General features: G+C 44.1%; 1 protein-coding gene across 7 annotated transcripts in view; it reads left to right on the plus strand.

The window, feature by feature from the left end:
- grip2b (glutamate receptor interacting protein 2b) overlaps positions 1 to 17,341 on the plus strand; it is a 334,440-nt gene that overhangs the window by 195,679 nt on the left and 121,420 nt on the right. The gene's annotated exons all lie outside the window — the stretch shown is intronic.

Raw genomic sequence — 17,341 nt, forward strand, 5'->3', positions numbered from 1 at the left:
AGTGCATGCTTACTGTTTGACTGTCTGTATAGGTGTTATGTGTTTGAGTAAACACGTTGCATGTCAATTATAATGTGTATGTTATCTGTTTACTGATTCATTTTGGAATATCAGGGTGAGGCAGTGGCATGGAGGTAAGTGGTCATCTGGAACTCCAAGCGAGATCCAACTCAGACCTATAAGTCTGAATCCCATCATGGTGGAGAATAAAATTGGAATTCAATTGAACTTGAAATCAAAAGCTATCTTAATGGTGAACATGTAATCAATGTCACAAAAAGCCATTCACGAAATGCCCATTAGGGAAGGAAATCACTGACAGGTCAGACCCAGTAGAGGTGTACCACAGGAGGGGGTTGCTTTAGGAGTGCTCAATTCTAGACACCATAAAGTCTCATGGCATCAGGTCAAACATGGGTGAGGAGGACTCCTGATGATTATCACACATTGCTTCCCCTTCTCCGATCAGTCTTCTTCCAACACTTGGAGGGAGCAGTGAGGATGATACAAGCATAGAATATATTCTAAATCAGTATTGACTGAGCTGCTCAAGTCCCAAATAATATAGCTGTTGGACTGGGTTTACAGCAAACGGTGAGGGAACCAAGAAGTGGGAGCTATCTACTTGACCTCATCGTCACCAGTCTGCCTGTCGCAGACATGCCCACCCATGACAGTATTTGTAGGAATGACTATTGCACAGTCCTTATGGAGACAAAGTCCTACCTTCATGTTAAGAAAGCTCTCCACGATGTTCTGTGAACATTATCGCCATACTGAATGGGGCAGGCTTCATCTGTTCATTCTAACAACTCAAACCTGGCCGTCAACGGCAGCAGAAATGTACTACAATACAATCATCAACCTCATAACCCAACTTATCCCCCACTCTACCATTACCATCAAGCCAGGGGATCAACCTTGCTTTAGTGGAGATTGAAGGAGGGCATGCCAGGAGCAGTATTGACCATAATACAAAAGAGGTGTCAAGTTGATGGAGCGTTAAAACAGGCTGCGAAGCAGTAGGTAACAGACAGAGCTAAGTGATCCAACAACCACTGGATCAGATCGAAGCTTTGCAGTCCTGCCACATCCAGTTGCGAATGGTGGAGGACAGTTAAACAACTCACTGGAGGAGATGGCTCCATAAATATTCCCGTTCTCAATGATGGAGGAGCCCAACAGTCTCTCCCAGAATTGCCACTGGGCGATCCATCTCAATCTCTTCCTGAGGTCCTTAGTCTTGAGCTAGTTTAATTCACTCCACTTAATATCAAGAACTGGTTGGAGACATTGGATCCTGTAAAGGCTATGGGCCCTGAAAACATCTTGGCAAAAGTACTGAAGACTGGAGCTCTAGCTGCACCCTTCACCAAACGTTTCCAACACTGGCATCTACCCAACAGAGTGGAATGTTGCCAGATATGTCCTGTGCACAAAATGTAGGACAAATCCAACCCATCCAACTACCACCCCATTAATCTAGCCTCCGTCATCAATAAAGTGATGGAAGATGTCATCAACAATGCTATTAAACGGCATCCGCTCAGTAATGACCTGCTCAGTGACGCCTAGTTTGGGTTCCACCAGGGCCACTCAGCTCCTGACCTCATTACAGCCTTGGTTCAAATGTGGACAAAAGAGCTGAATTCTGGAATGGAGGTCAGCATGATTGCTATGAACATTGCTTTGAAGCTGAGTTTAGCTTCAAAGAATCTTAGCAAAATTGGCATCAATGGGATTTGGGGTTGGAGTCAGACTTAGGAAGACGGTTGTATTTGTTGGAGGTCAGTCATCTCAGTTCCAGGACATCTGTGCAGGTGCTCCCCCAGGGTAGTGTCCCAGGCCTAATGCCTTCAGCTACTTCATCAATGACCTTCCTTCTATCATAAGGTCAGAAATGGGGATAATCGCCGATAATTGCATAGTGTTCAGCACCACTCATGACACCTAAAAAACAGAAGCAGACCATGTCCGTATGCAGGAAGACCTGGACAACATTCAGACTTGGGTTGATGAATGGCAAGTAATATCACACCACACATCTCCAACGAAGGAGAACCTAACCATCACTCCTTGACATTCAATAACATTGCCATCACTGAAACTCACCTTCCACCCCAATATATATTCTTAAGGTTACCATTGACTATAAATACTGGCCCTCTCGGCGATGCCCATGTTCCAATGAATGAATAATAATAAAAAAAAATGCCTTGAGATATTTTATTCAGCTAAAAGGTGCCACAAAGCATTGGATACGTATATAGAATTGTAATACAACAAGATGGGCAGAGAGCAAGTCTCGGAAACAAGATGTCTATTGAATTATCTACGGTATATAAAGAGCTCGGAGAGAGCCCCACATTACTGTCATGGAGGAAGTCCTTCAATACATAGACCATGTGACCTGATGTCACTTCATGTGACAACATCCTCTTCTTAGCTGCTGCCTTATAGTACAAAAGGATTGGTGTGTGGGTGGACTGTCTGTGTGTTCATTAAGGACAGTAGATGAAAGCCATTAAAGACATGGTAGACTAATTAGTAAAGTTAGATCTCATGGGATTCTGGGTGGGCTTTCCAACTGGATACATAATTGGCTGAATGGCAGGAGACAGAGGGTGGTGGTGGAGGGTTGTTTTTCGAGTTGGAGGCCTGTGACCAACTGTGTTCCACAGGGATCGCTGCTGGGTCCACTTTTATTTGTCATTTATAGAAATGATTTAGATGAGAATAGGGAAAGCATAGTTAGTAAGTTTGGGGATGACACCAAAATTGATGTTATGAGGACCGTGAGGATAGTTATCGAAGATTAAAAAGAGATCTTGATCAATTGTGTCAACAGGCCAAAGAATTTAATTTGTATAATGGAGGTATTGCATTTTGGTAAAACGAACAAAGACAAAACTTATTAAATTAAAAGTCTGGCCTTGGGTAGTGTAGTGGAACAGAGAGACTTTGGGGTTAAGGTACATAATTCTTTGAAGTTTGCATCGCTTATAGACAGAGTGGTTAAGAAGCCCCAGTGAATGAGTAGGAAACACTAGCAGAGGCAGAGTTAGCAGTTTGGAAGGAAGCAATGAGTGAGAGCCAATGAGTGGACATGATAGATGCAATAAGTAGGGTTGTAGGTCATGAAGCTTGGTGAGAGGTGTGTGCAGCGACAGAGTTCGAGTGAGTGATGTCCTGCAAACATGAGGTAGCTGAGATTCGATGGTGGCATTTACCCTCGCAGAGTGCAGAGGACCGTTGGTTTTATTGCTGCACTGCTGGGCTTCTCTGTTGAGCCAGACTCTATCTCGATCATTGACTGTGTCTGACAGCAGGACAGAGTCCTATCCACAAAGCTTTCCTTTCCTAGCCATAACAGTGAGCCAGGAAGGCTGCAAAGAGTGTAGGGCAAAGAAAAGGGAACAAGTTCAAACCTGTTCATGACGGAGCATTCAGCACTAGAGGGAAGAAAAATATCTTTTGTTGCCAACTTGTTATTCAGTTTAAATACTGAGATGCAGGGAAAATTGATGTGCTGTAGCTTTAAGTTTAATAGAGAGTTGGTAATTGCTGATGTTGCTGAATTGTTTTTATTCAGCTTCTGCGGGAATCAAAATGCCCCAACATCAACTCAAAGGCAGAAAGTCATGTTACTGTGTGACGACATCATCAGATAGAAGTTAGTGAGAATGCAAACGTGGCCCCCATACCAAATGAAGGAAGCCCCAAGAGACCTGAAGAGGAGGCCTTGGTGGGAGAATAGAGTTGTACCTTGGTATTGGAGTTCTGGTCAGTGTGGAATGGGGTGGGTGTAAAGTGGATTCTGGCTCTCTGTGTGTATGTGTGTGTTTGTTTGTGTGTGTGTGGTGCAGGTGCGGGGTGGGTGGTGAATTCTGAATGGGTATACAGTGAGGGTCTAGGTGTGGGGTTGGATCAGGGGAGACATTTCACTGCAGTGTCTGCCCTGTTTTTTTTTCAAATCATCTCATCTGTCACATTTGCATGTGAGTGACTTATCAGCGGAAATAAATCTGAAGGCCAAGCTTTATTGAAAGGTAGAAGAAACGTGAAAATCTACAAGTGGCATCAGCATCTGGAAGATGAACCTTTTTATTAAATTTTCTATCATCACAATAACTGGAGAGTAATTAGAATGCTGCACGCGACCTCTCTGAACGGTTCATATCCTGTCCTGCTCATCAGTCTCTCAAGGAGCTAATCTCCCTGACAGGATGCTGGAGCAATCAGTGATGACATTTCTGTGGCTTGATGAGTTTGTTCATATCTCGCAGTAACATTTCATGAATGTACATTAGGAAGAGGTTTGTATCGGGGTGCAATGCATTTGAGTACCCAGAATTCAGCTCTTCCCTGCCCACACCCAAGGGCCCAACACGTGACAATGTAAATGCAGAGCCGTCTCTTCCAAATAAAAAGATTGTTCTGCTTCAAATGGTGCTGTCTCAGTGGTCATCATGGTATCCATGCCACTGGTCAGTGTGGTGTGATTTGAGGTGCACTGACTCTTACCCATGAAATAGCACTGTGATCTCTCTCCTGTTCAATTGCCATCCAGCCTTGGACCAGCCCAGTGCTCACTTGAGTACAGTTAACGCTGGCCAACATTGACCAACTTCTGGAGCAAATCCCAGTGTTGAAGAAAAATAACAAATATGAGAGGTTTGGAAAGTGAGCAACGACAGAGCTTGTTTCTATTACATTTATAGAGAAGGATTAGGAAGAGCATGTTGTTAAGGGGCAATTGGTTTGAGCACAAGGCTTGGGACTTTGACATTTCTGCTCCAAGTGCCGTTTCCCAGCTTCATGTGCATTGTCAGATGCAAGAACAGTCTGGTTTGTGGAGTCAGGGTGCTGGGATGCTGTTTTGTCTCTGATCAATGTGCCAGATGGGAACAGGATTCATAGCACAACATGAGAATTTGCAGTGATAGTGGGCCGCTCCCTGACCAGGGACAGCAGATGCCACTTGACCTTTGATCATGGTAATCACACACTGACTCGTATGGGGGAAGATCCCATACAGACCCAAATGGGGGGCATTCTTCCACTCCTTTTCCTAACTCCTAAGTCTCCTTGTGTTTCTAGTGAGATATCTGCCCCTAAAGGAAAACAGATTTGTGGTAAATGTGATCAGGGACAGGCTGTGAAATAGGTTACTGAGTTTAGAAGATAACTTGTTGTGCTTTAGGGCTGAGACACGATGTAAGGATCTTTATAAAAAGGTGGATAGGAGCAGAGATCAATGAAAAGAGATTGGGTCTCTTCAGCCTAAAGATCTTTTATAAAACTTGGAATTAGTATATGCTGTTGGGAGGGCAGAGCCACACAGGTTTAATGTCATTTTCTAATTAAACTTTGTTAATTCAGGCGGTAAGGAAAAGATGTAGTGTTTAATTAAGTAAATCTGCTCTTATTAAGCCAGATATTTTAGCAGGAGTCATAGAGCATGAAAACAGACCCTTCAGTCCAACTCATCCGCATTGACCAGACATCCCAATCTGTCCTCGTTCCATTTGCCAGCATTTGGTCCGTATCCCTCTAAACCCTTCCTATTCAAATAGCCATCCAAACACCTTTTAAATGTCTGACAAAGGGTCAGTTAGACTCTAAATGTCAGCTCTTTTCTCTCCTTACAGATGCTGCCAGACCTGCTGAGATTTTCCAGCATTTTCTCTTTTTTTGGTTTCAGATTCCAGCATCCGCAGTAATTTGCTTTTTTACCTTTTTAACTGTTGTTATTGTACCCACCTCCACCACTTCCTCTCTGGCAGCTCATTCCATACACACTGCACCCTTTGATGGAAAAAGTTGCCCTCAGGTACTTTTTAAATCTTTCCCCTCTCACCTTAAACCTATGCCCTCCAGTTTGGACTTCCCTACCCTGGGAGAAAGACCTTGGCTCTTCACCCTTGGCCCATTCATACCCCTTATGATTGTACAAACCTGTATAAGGTCACCCTTCAGCCTCCGACTCTCCAGGGAAAACAGCCCTGGCCTATTGTAGTTCAAGCCTTCCAGTCTCAGAAACATTCTTGTAAATCTTTTCTGCACCCTCTTAAGTTTAACAACCTCCTCCCTATAGAAGGGGAACTGGAATTGTACACAGTACTCCAAACGTGGCCTCACCAATGTCCTGTACAGCCGCAACATGATGTTCCAACTCCTATAATCAATGCTCTGACCAATGAAGACAAGTGTGCCAACACCTTTTGCATCACCCTGTTGATCTGTGACTTCACCTTCAAGGAACTATCACCTGTTCCTAATTTCTTCTTAATTTCCTATTAGGTTTCTTGTCTTTGGATGGTCATGTTAGGTTTCAATCTGTCTTAGATTTGGGTACTTCCTGCTTATGTTCAGTGCACTGCCTAATAACAATGATTAAATTGTTGTCACAGTGAGACTGGTGCCTTGATCCTTGCTGTCAGTCTGCTCATTGACTGTTTTGTTTGATGACTGTCAGCTAAGGTGCTTCTCAGACAAGCAGATGATTTAGAATCCACACCACAACATTAAGGATGCCCAACAAGTGAACAACAGTTTAGAACGAAAGAACTTGCAACTATATAGCACCTTCCACAGCCTTAGGACATTGGAAAACACTTTACAACCAATTAAATACTAAACCTAATAGTGGAGACTGTTGAAATGTGAGAAGTTTTCACAAAGTAACATTCCTGAATGAAATAAATAAAGAATGTGCAACAAAGACAGAGAATCAGCTGGTCTGGTCGCTTCTGTGGAGGGGGAAACCAGAGTTAACACTTTGAGTCCAGTATGGCTCTGCTTCAGAACTTGAGTTGTATCCCAACCTCGCACACTGACCAAATCCAAAGCCAGTTTGAAATCTAGTCGCTGTTGTAACGTATGAAAATAACCAATTAAACTGCTTTCCCAGCGTGTTCTTTGAGAGACAGTAGTGACTAGGGTGGCCACTGAAAGACCTCCAGAATGTTAAATGGCACAGTTAACACTACTGCCTCACAGCGCCGGGGACCTGGATTCAATTCCACTCTTAGGCAACTGCCTGTATGGACTTTGCATGTTCTCTGAGTGTCTGTGTGGGTTTCCTTTGGGTGCTCCAGTTTCCTACCACAATCCAGAGATGTGCAGGCTAGGTAGATTGGCTATAGGAAATGCAGGCTTACAGGGATAAGGGCGGGATGCTCTTCAAAGATCGGTGTGGACTTGATGAGTTGAATGACCTACTTCCACTCTGCAGGGATTCTATGAAACACTCCCCTCCATCGTCCACATCCTCACACTCTCGTGGTATGTTTACTCTTTATGATGCAGAGTCATACCCTTCTGTACTCCTTGTGCCAAGGTAAAAACTTGGGATGGCCGGGGGTGCCAGACTTGTAATGGGATGGTATTGACTGCAGTGGCAGCATAGAGGTTCGATTTGGTGCTGGGCAGGAGTGAAAGGTGGTGACCCAGGGCCCAGGCAGGCACAAACCAGGAGTGGCTGGAGTAAGGGCTTCATTAGTTGAGATGGGAACTATGTACAGAGCTCATCGATTGTGTGGGGCAATGGGAGAGCTTTCATACTTTGATGAAGGTTCTTGAGGCATTTCACAATAAAAACACAACCTAAAATCTCTGGCACTTGGACTGGGATTGGACCAGCTGAAAATGCATTATCCGGTCGAAAAGTTAAAGGTAAATCAGTCAGGTTTGGTGATAAGGGAAATAGTGTCTCATCCATTTATTGGAGTTCTTTGTGGAAGTAACATATGTTGTGGATAAAGGGAACCAGTGGATGTCATAGAGTCATAGAGATATACAGCAATGGAAATAGATCCTTTGGTCCAACTTGTCTGTGCTGACCAGGTATCCTATCTAAATCTAGTCCCATTAAGCATTTGGCCCATCTCCCTCAAAACCCTTCCTGTTCATGTGGAATTCGATTTACAGCAGGCATTTGAGAAGGTGTCACCTCAAAGGTTACTGTAGAAAATAAAACCTCATCATGCAGAGGGTGGCATATTAACACGGATAGAAGATTGGCTGGCTAATGGAAAGCAGACAGTAGGAATAATTGGGGAGGTGATGACCTAGTGGTATTTTCGCTGTGCTGCTAATCTCGGGATCCAGGTAACGTTCCGGGTTCAACCCCACCTGGGTTCAAATTTGAGGAAAACCCATCTGCTTTGCTAATGTCCTGTAGGGATGGAAATTTTCAACCCTCCCCAGGTCTGGCCTACACGTGACATCATTCCTACAGTAATGTGGTTGGCTCTTAACTGCCCTCTGGGCGATTAGAGATGGTCAATAAATGCTGGCCTGGCCAGTGACACCCTCATCCCCTGAATAAATGAAAAAAGGACATTTTCTGGTTGACATGATGTAGTGAGTGGAATGCTATAGCATTCAACGCTAAGGCCTCATCCTTTTGCAATATACCTAAACAATTTGGATGACTTTTGATGGTAATGATGTCGAGGTATTTGAATAGTAAGTTGTAAAATGAGTCTGATAAGGTTACAAGAGATATAGAGAGATTAAGTGGGCAAAGATCTTGAAAATAGAGCACAACAAGCAGATGAATCTGGGTGTCCTCTTCCATGAATAACAAAAGGTCAGTGTGAACATGCAGCAGGAAATTAGGAATGCCAATAGACCTTCAGTTAGATGTAATATTGGTAATGTTTGGTGCAATGACCAATAGACAATGGAGTATTGTGTGAAGTATTGGTGTCTTATTTAAGGAAGATGTAAATGCATTGGAAGCTTTTCAGAGAAGGATTACTAGACTATTATCCAGAATAAAGATTAGAGTGGTGCTGGAAAAGCACAGCAAGTCAGACAGCATCAGAGGAGTCGGAATATCGACGTTTCGGGCAAAAGCTGTTCATCAGGAATGATGCTCATTCGCAATGAAGTTCTTTTGCCTGAAACGCTGATTCTTCCTGCTCCTCGGATGCTGCCTGACCTGCTGTGCTTTTCCAGCACCACTCTAATCTTAACTCTGATTTCCAGCATCTGCAGTACCCACTTCTGCCTAATATCCAGAATGGTCCGGTTGCCTTCCGAGGAGACGTTGTACAGACCTATTGAGTTTAGAAGAGTTAGAAGCAACTTGTTTAAAACATATCAGCGTGCCTTATGAGATCTTGACAGGATTCATATGTTTTGGGTGCTTCCTGTACTGGGAATATCAAAAATTTGGAGCCACCATTTCAAAATGAGAGATCACCCATTTAAGTTGGAGCTAAGGAGAACTGTTCCTCTCACAGAGGGTTGAGAGACTCTGGAATTTGTTTCATCCAAAGTCAATAGAAGTGGAATCTTTGAATACTTAAAGGCAAAGGTGAATAGATAAGCTACGAGGTGAAAGGTCATCGGGGGTAGGCGAGAATGTGGAGCATTCGGGTGAGTCATGATTTTATTGAGTTGTGGAGCAGATTCAAGGGACTGTGTAGCCTACTCCTGCTGCAGACTCCTACGTTGATATAAAAGCCAGCCAAAGGCTGCCCCACAGGATTGTGGGGAGGGTGAGATTTCCTCAGGTCTCCACCAAATCGTGCCATCGGACTTTTCCTGATCACTGCAAAGGGCAGGTGACGATTCAGTTAAACATCTTTTTAAACCTTTTGCATGAGAGGTGCACATCACTGTCTGTTATTTTTTCTTCACTAATGAGAGGTGGGTGTTGCTGACTGGGCCAGTATTAATTGCCTGTCCCTGAGAAGGTGGTGGTGAGCTGCCTTCCTGAACCACTACAGTCTACGTGCAGTAGGTTGATTCAGAATGCCTTTAGGGCGGGAATTCCGGATTTCAATCCAACGACAGTGAAGGAATAGCAATATATTTCTAAGTCAGGATGTTGAGTGACTTGGAGGGAAACCTGGAGGTGGTAGTGTTTCCATGTATCTGCTGTCTTTGTCCTTCTAGATGGAAGTGGTCACGGGTTTGGAAGATGCTGTCAGAGGTCTTCGGCAAATTTCAACAGCGCATCTTGTGGGTAGTAAACACTGGTGCTACTGAGTGCCAGTGGTGGAGGGAGTGAATGTTTCTGGATATAGTGCCAGTCAAGTGGGTTGCTTTGTCCTGGATGGCGTCAAGCTTCTTGAGTGTTGTTGGAGCTGCACCCATCCAGGCAAGTGGAGAGTATTCCATCACACTCCTGACTTATGCCTTGTAGATGTCTATGTCGGCATTTATTGCCAATCCCTAACTACTCAGCTCACTGGGCCATATCAGAGGGCAGTTTGCCTGTACCTGTATTTTTATTTTTGCCGCTGTTTACCTATTATTTACTTATCTATGCTACTTAACTCTGTGATCTGCCTGTATTGCTCACAAGACAAAGCTTTTCACTGTGCCTCGGTACATGTGACAACAACTTCAATTTAACTCCATTTAGTTGTTATTAATAGCTATTGGTTTGGGGTCACATAAAGGACCAATCAGATAAGCATGGCAGATTTCCTTCCCTAAAATTTCCAAACAACGGTTGCCATTAGATTACACTTTAACTCCAGATTCTATTGGATTTGAACTTCACTATTTACTGTGGTGGCATTTGAGCCAATGTCCCCAAACCATGAGCGTCCGTATTAATCCAGCTACATTGCTACTCGCACTGCCTCACTCATCTGAAAGGCAATTTTTGTTCAAGCAGGTGGCACAGTGGCTCAATGGTTAGCACTGCTGCCTCACAGTGCCATGGTCCCAGGTTCAATTCCAGCCTTGGGCGCCTGTCTGTGTGGAGTTTGCACATTTTCCCCGTGTCTGTGTGAGTTTCCTCCGGGTGCTCCAGTTTCCTTCCACATTCCATTCAAAGGTGAATTGGCCATGCTACATTGTCCATAGTTGTAAGGTGTATTAGTCAGGGGGGGGGGGGCATGGCTTACTCTTCGGAGGGTTGGTGTGGACTTGTTGGGCCGAAGGGCCTGTTTCCACATTTGTAGGGAATCTCATCTAATCTAATCACTAAAAATAGGGCCCTGGATAGTGTTGTGGAACAGAGAGACCTAGGGGTTCAGTACACAAGTTTCTAAAGTTGTGTCACACGTAGAGTGGTTAGGATGACATTTACCATGCTTGCTTTCATTGTTTGGACCTTTGAGTACAGGAGGTGGGACGCTATGTTGAGGTTGTACAGGAAGTATGCGAGGCCTCTTCGGAGTACCATGTCCAGTTCTGGTCACCCAGTTCTAGGAAGGATATTAAGGTGGAGAAGGTTCAGAAGAGATTTACCATGAAGTTGCTGGAAATGGAGGGTTTGAGTTATAAGGAAAGGCTGGATAGGCTTTTCACTGCAGCATTGGAGGTTAAGGGTGACCTTATAAAGGTACATAAAATCATTAGGTGTATAGATAAGTTGAATGGCAGGTGTCTTTTCCCTCGGATGGGGTATTTCAAGACTAGGGGGCATTTTTTAAAAGTGAGGAGAGAAAGATTTAAAAAAGAATGGGGCCAATTGCTTTTACACAGAGAGTGATTCAAGTGTGAAATGAACTACCAGAGGAAGTGGTAAATGCAGGTATGTTTACAATGTTTAAAAGACATTTAGATGTGTATGTGAATAAATACGGGCCAAGCACAGACAGGTGGGACTAGTTTAGTTTGGGATTATATTCAGCATGGACAGTTCGGACCGAAGGGTCTGTTTCTGTTCTGTGTGCCAACCTTGTGACTCTATGTCTGAGACCATGTTCACCAGTTTGGGTATGAATTGATTGATGAAGTGGAACAAGATACCCAAGAGAACATCCAGCGTGAGTGAGCTTCCTTGGAAAAGGGGTAATGTCAGAGAGATGCTGTGACAGAAGGCACAGATCTCAGAACACCAAAAATTTAAGTCTCCTCATTATATGGAATGGCAGAGCAGGTTCGAGGAGCTGAATTGCCTACTGCTGCTTCTGGTTATGTTCTGATGTGCAGAGCCGATGAAATTTCTCTGTAGTTATCATTAAAGGCCATAGCAGTCGATATTTTGTCTGACTAAAGATTGGAATGATTTATATACACAAACTCAGAAAAAGAAATACAGCTACTGCGTTGAAATGGTCTATAAGTAACAGACTGTGTTTAAACCAGATCACAACTTAGTGGTAGTGCTTTTGCCTCTGAGTCAGTGATTGGGATTTTGGAGAAGGTTTGTAGCTCAGGTTGTGGATCAGGTTGTCGGTCTGTTCACTGAGCTGATGGGTTTGTTCTCAGGCGTTTTGTCACATGTTGGGGAACGTCATTAGGGAGCCTCGAGTGAAGTGCTGGTGTTCTGTCCTGCTTGCTATTTGTGTGCCTTGGTCTGTTGTGGTGGGTGATATCTCTTCCGGTTCTGTTTTGGAAAGTTTAGTAAATGGAGTCTAGCTTTATACGTTTGTTAATGGAGTTCCGGTTTGAATGCCAGACTTTTGGGAATTCCTGTGCGTGTCTTTGTTTAGCCTGTCCCGGGATGGATGCATTGTCCCAGTCGAATTGGTGTCCCTCATCGTCTATGTGCATGGATACCAGTGATGGTTGGTCATGTCTTTCGGTGGCTGGTTGGTGTTCATGTATCCTGGTGGCTAGTTTCCTGCCCATTTGTCCAATGTAATGTTTGTTGCGGTCCTTGCAGGGTATTTTGTATATGATTGTTCATTCTGCTGGCTGTGGGTATGGGATCATTTAAATTCATCAGGAGCTGTTTCAGTGTGGTGGTAGGTTTGTGGGCTACCATGATGCCTTGGGGCAGGAGTAGTCTAGTGGACATCTTTGAAATGTCTTTGATGTATGGTAGGGTGGCTGGAGTCTATGGCTGACACATAAATAGTAAGCAGGACAGAACACCAGTGCTTCACCTGGAGGCTCACTAATGATGTTACCTAGTATGGTGATGAAATGTCTGAAAATATCTGGCATGGATAGAGGACTGGTTAACTAATATAAAGCAAAGAACTAATATAAATGGGTTTTTCTCTGGTTGGAGATCAATGGTGAACAGGCTGCTGCAGGGGTCAGTCTTGGGCCTGCAACTGTTCGTGATTATATATAAATGATTTGAAAGAGGAGACCAAGTGTAATGTATCCAAGTTTGCTGATGACACTAAATTGAGCGGAAAGGCGAACGGTGCAGAGGATGTGGAGAGTCTGCAGAGAGATTTAGATCGGTTAAGGGAGTGGGCAAGGGTCTGGCAGATGGAGTATAATGTTGGTAAATGTGAGGTTCTCCACTTTGGAAGTAAAAGTAGTAGGTTAGAGTGTTGTTTAAGTAGTGAAATATTGCAGCGTGCTACTGTGCAGAGCGACTGAGGAGTGCTCGTACATGAATCACTATAAGTTGATTTGCAGGTGTAATCAGGAAGACATATTGCCTTTCAACGCTAGAGGGATTAAATTTAAGGGCAGGAGGTTCTGCTGCAATTGTACACGGTGTTGGTGAGGCTGCACCTGGAGTATTGTGCACAGTTCTGGTCTCCTTACTTGAGGAAGGACAAACAGGCTTTGGAGGCAGTGCAAAGGAGGTTCACCAGGTTGATTCCGGGGATGAGGGGGTTACCCTGTGAGGAGAGGTTGAGCCGCCTGCAACTGTCCTCACTAGAATTTAGAAGAATGAGAGGGGACCTAATAGAAACACATAAAATAATGAAAGGGATAGATAAGACCGAGGCAGGCAAATTGTTTCCGTTGGTTGGTGAGATTAGGACTAGAGGATATGGCTTCAAGATTAGAGGGAGTAGATTTAGGACAGAGATGAACTGCTTTTCCCAGAGAATAGTGAATCTATGGAATTCTCTGCCGAAGGAAGCAGTAGAGGCAGCTTTGTTAAGTATATTCAAGACACAGTTGGATGGGTTTTTGCATGGTAGGAGAATTAATGGTTATGGGGATAGTGCAGGTAGGAGGAGCTGAGATGATGGATAGATCAGCCATGATCTTAATGAATGCTAGAGCAGGCCTAGTGGGCCAAATGGCTTGCTCCTGCTTCTATTACTATGAAAACAAACCCATCAGCTCAGCGAGCAAGCTAGCAACCTGAGTCAGTGATCACTGGGGGCTAGGTCCCACTCCAGAGGTGTCTGTTGTCTCCTGTTTCTCCTGCTGCTGTGTGGACCTCCAAGGTCTGTGGCAGGGCAGAGACTCTGGGAACTGGAAGTCAATACATCCGCACACCGAGCAACGGAGCCACGCAGCCTCAGAGGGAACATTGCTCCAAAGACCTGCGCATAAACTTGAAGCCGACACATTGGCATAGTACTGAGGGAGTCCTGGGGCACCTTTCAGACAAAATGTCCACTTGGGGTGCAAACGTTGCTGTGGCGCAATTTATAGAAGCTCTCTTGAGCAATATTTGTCAATAAGACAGATTATCTGATTATTATCACATTGCTGCCCTTTAATTGTGCTGGCATGTCTCCGATGTCATGAGGTGTTGAAGTAGGCTCATCTTGGAGCTGTTTGTTGGTGTAAGTTGCAGGAGGCAATGAACTAATGGTATTGTTGGTTGACAATTTAGATAATGTCAGATGGAGGAGTTTGAATTCAATAAAAATCTGAAAGAATCTGATGATAATGATGACGGTCGGCACATTGGCTCAGTGGTTAGCACGGCTGCCTCACAGCGCCAGGGACCCAGGTTCGATTCCAGCCTCGGGCGACTGTCTGTGTGGAGTTTGCACATTCTCCCCATGTCTACATTGGTTTCTCCCGGGTGCTCCGGTTTCCTCCCACAGTCTAAAGATGTGCAAGTCAGGTGAATTGGCCATGCAAAATTACCCATAGTGTTCAGGGATGTGTAGGTTAGGTGCATTAGCCAGGGGTAAATATAGAGTGATAGGGAAGGGGAATGGGTCTGGGTGGTTACTCTTTGGAGGGTCAGTGTGGGTCTGATTGTAATTCTAATGAAACTGTTGCTGATTGTTGGAAAGTTATGGAAGAAAATCTGCCGTACTCACCTCATCTGATCTACATGTGACTCCTGACCCACAGCAACGTTGTTGAACTTTAACTGTCCTGTTTTAGGCAATTAGGGATGGCAAATAAATGCTGGCCTTGCCAGTGATTCCCACATCCCATGAAGGAACCTTTAAAAAGTATATGAAGCATTGGGAGGACTGAGTAACTCAGGACCATTACTAACCAATGAGGGAATTGTGGGAGTTTGGCCCCTCTCGTTCTCCAAAGATTTGCAAGCTTGCACCACTGTCGCCATGGATATTTGATCCCATACCCTGAACTCCGATGCTATTGATTAAATCTGGCTCCAGTTTGTTGTGGAACATTACTGTTGAAGATAAATGACCTGTAGGTATTTTGTACAGACAGACTCTGAGCACTGAGCTATTGAACAATCTATATTGCAGAGGGATGTTCACTAGAGTTTGTGGAAGTTGATGCAGTGGATTGTTCCTGTGAAATATAATGCTCAATTCTATGACCTTTTTCATTGAGACTCAAATGTCCCCCTCAAAAGATAATTGCAATGGATGAATTCTTTTGGGATTGGACTTATATTGTGTTGCTCTGGGCATTTCCAGCAAATACATTGCTGTAGAATTCCTGTAATATTCCACTGGGAATAACAGCCCACTCTCATTCAGAAATGAATGATATCCTCCAATGAGTCTTAGCCATCAGGATAAGCTGCTTGTTTTAAATCCCTAAATACCTTATTATACTGCTCCTCAGCATTTTCCCAATCTAGAGACAAATTTCCTCGCATTTGTCCCAGTTTTTGTATTTCCCCATTGTAAATCTGTGCCTGTAAATCTAGCCTATTAAATATTTGTTTTATTGTTTCCTGTTTCTTTCTACTGACTAGATGGGAAATAGAAGCCACAGACTTCTCACAAGGCCATTCTACCCCTAGTGTCTGCGCCAACCCTTTCAAATGACGAGAAGTTTCCTTTCTGGACTTACTCCCTGCAATCATTTCCTTTTCAAATAGCAGTCTAGTTTACTTGTGAAAACCTCATTGAGCCTGCCTCCCCCATACTCTAAGGCAATGCATTGCTGTGTGAAAACGCTTCCTCTTATTTCACTTCTGCTTTTCTCATTCATCACTTCAAATCTGTCCTCTCTCCGATCTTGAATTTCACAGGTGGGAGTAGTTTCTCCCTGTCCACTCCGATCAGATCCCCTCATGATTTGGAATGCCGCCTCCCAGAATTTTCTACTGAAAGAGAAATGTTTTCCATCTGCCTTCACCGTTGAGGTTTCCTATCTCCAGAAGCATTCACGTGAATCTTTTCTCCATTCACTTCAGTGCCTTTGTATCTTTCCTAAAGTGTGGCCTCAGGACTGGATGCAATACTCCATCTAAGGCCAAGTGAATGACTGATACAAATTCGACATAACCTCCTTGCTTTTGTCCTCTCTGTCTCTGTTAATAAAATCTAGGATCCTGTATGTTGAAGTGAGGGTTAGCTCAATCTGTCCTGTCATATTCAATGAGCTATGCACATATTGACTGATGAGTCAGTACTGTTGTATGTTGTAGCTGAAAATGTGTTGCTGGAAAAGCGCAGCAGGTCAGGCAGCATCCAAGGAACAGGAGAATTGACGTTTCGGGCATCAGCCCTTCTTCAGGAATCCTGATTCCTGAAGAAGGGCTGATGCTCGAAACGTCGATTCTCCTGCTCCTTGGATGCTGCCTGACCTGCTGCGCTTTTCCAGCAACACATTTTCAGCTCTGATCTCCAGCATCTGCAGTCCTCACTTTCTCCTGTTGTAAATTGAACACCACTTAGAGGAAGCACTGAGAGTGGCAAGGACGCAGATTGTTCTCTGTGTGAAAAATCCTCAATGTCCACCATTAAGAGTGGCTCAGGAGCGCCATTATTGACTGAGCTGGCCAAGACAGGGTCTGTAGCAGATGGTGAGGGCACCGATACATGACTTCATCCCCAGCAATCTGGCTGTCGCAGATGCAGCTGCCCAAGACAGTGTCAGTATCACAGTACAGTCATTATGGAAATAAAGTCCCGTCTTCCCATCATGTTGTGTGTCACAAACACTGGGCTCAATGGGTCAGACGTCGAAAGGTCTAGCAGGACTAAAGAATTCACAGCAATCTTCAGCAGAGGTGCCAGATTATCCATCTCCGCCTTCTCTTGAGTTTCCATTATCATAGGTGTCAATCTTCAGCCAATGTTATTTAGAATGTTATTTGGGAATGGCCAAGAATAATAGATACTACAAAAGCTATGAGCCCTGACAATATTCCATCAATAATACTGAAGACTTACACTCTAGAGCTTACCCTGTTTGTAGCTAAGCTTCTTCCAGTACAATTACAACACTGGCATCTACTCATCAATGACCCAGGTATGTCCTGTGCATGGAAAGTACAACAAATCCAACCCAGCAATTATTGTTCAATCAGTCTACTCTCAAT

The sequence above is a fragment of the Chiloscyllium punctatum genome, chromosome 12 (assembly GCF_047496795.1).
Source record: "Chiloscyllium punctatum isolate Juve2018m chromosome 12, sChiPun1.3, whole genome shotgun sequence".
In the NCBI taxonomy this organism is placed as follows: domain Eukaryota; kingdom Metazoa; phylum Chordata; class Chondrichthyes; order Orectolobiformes; family Hemiscylliidae; genus Chiloscyllium; species Chiloscyllium punctatum.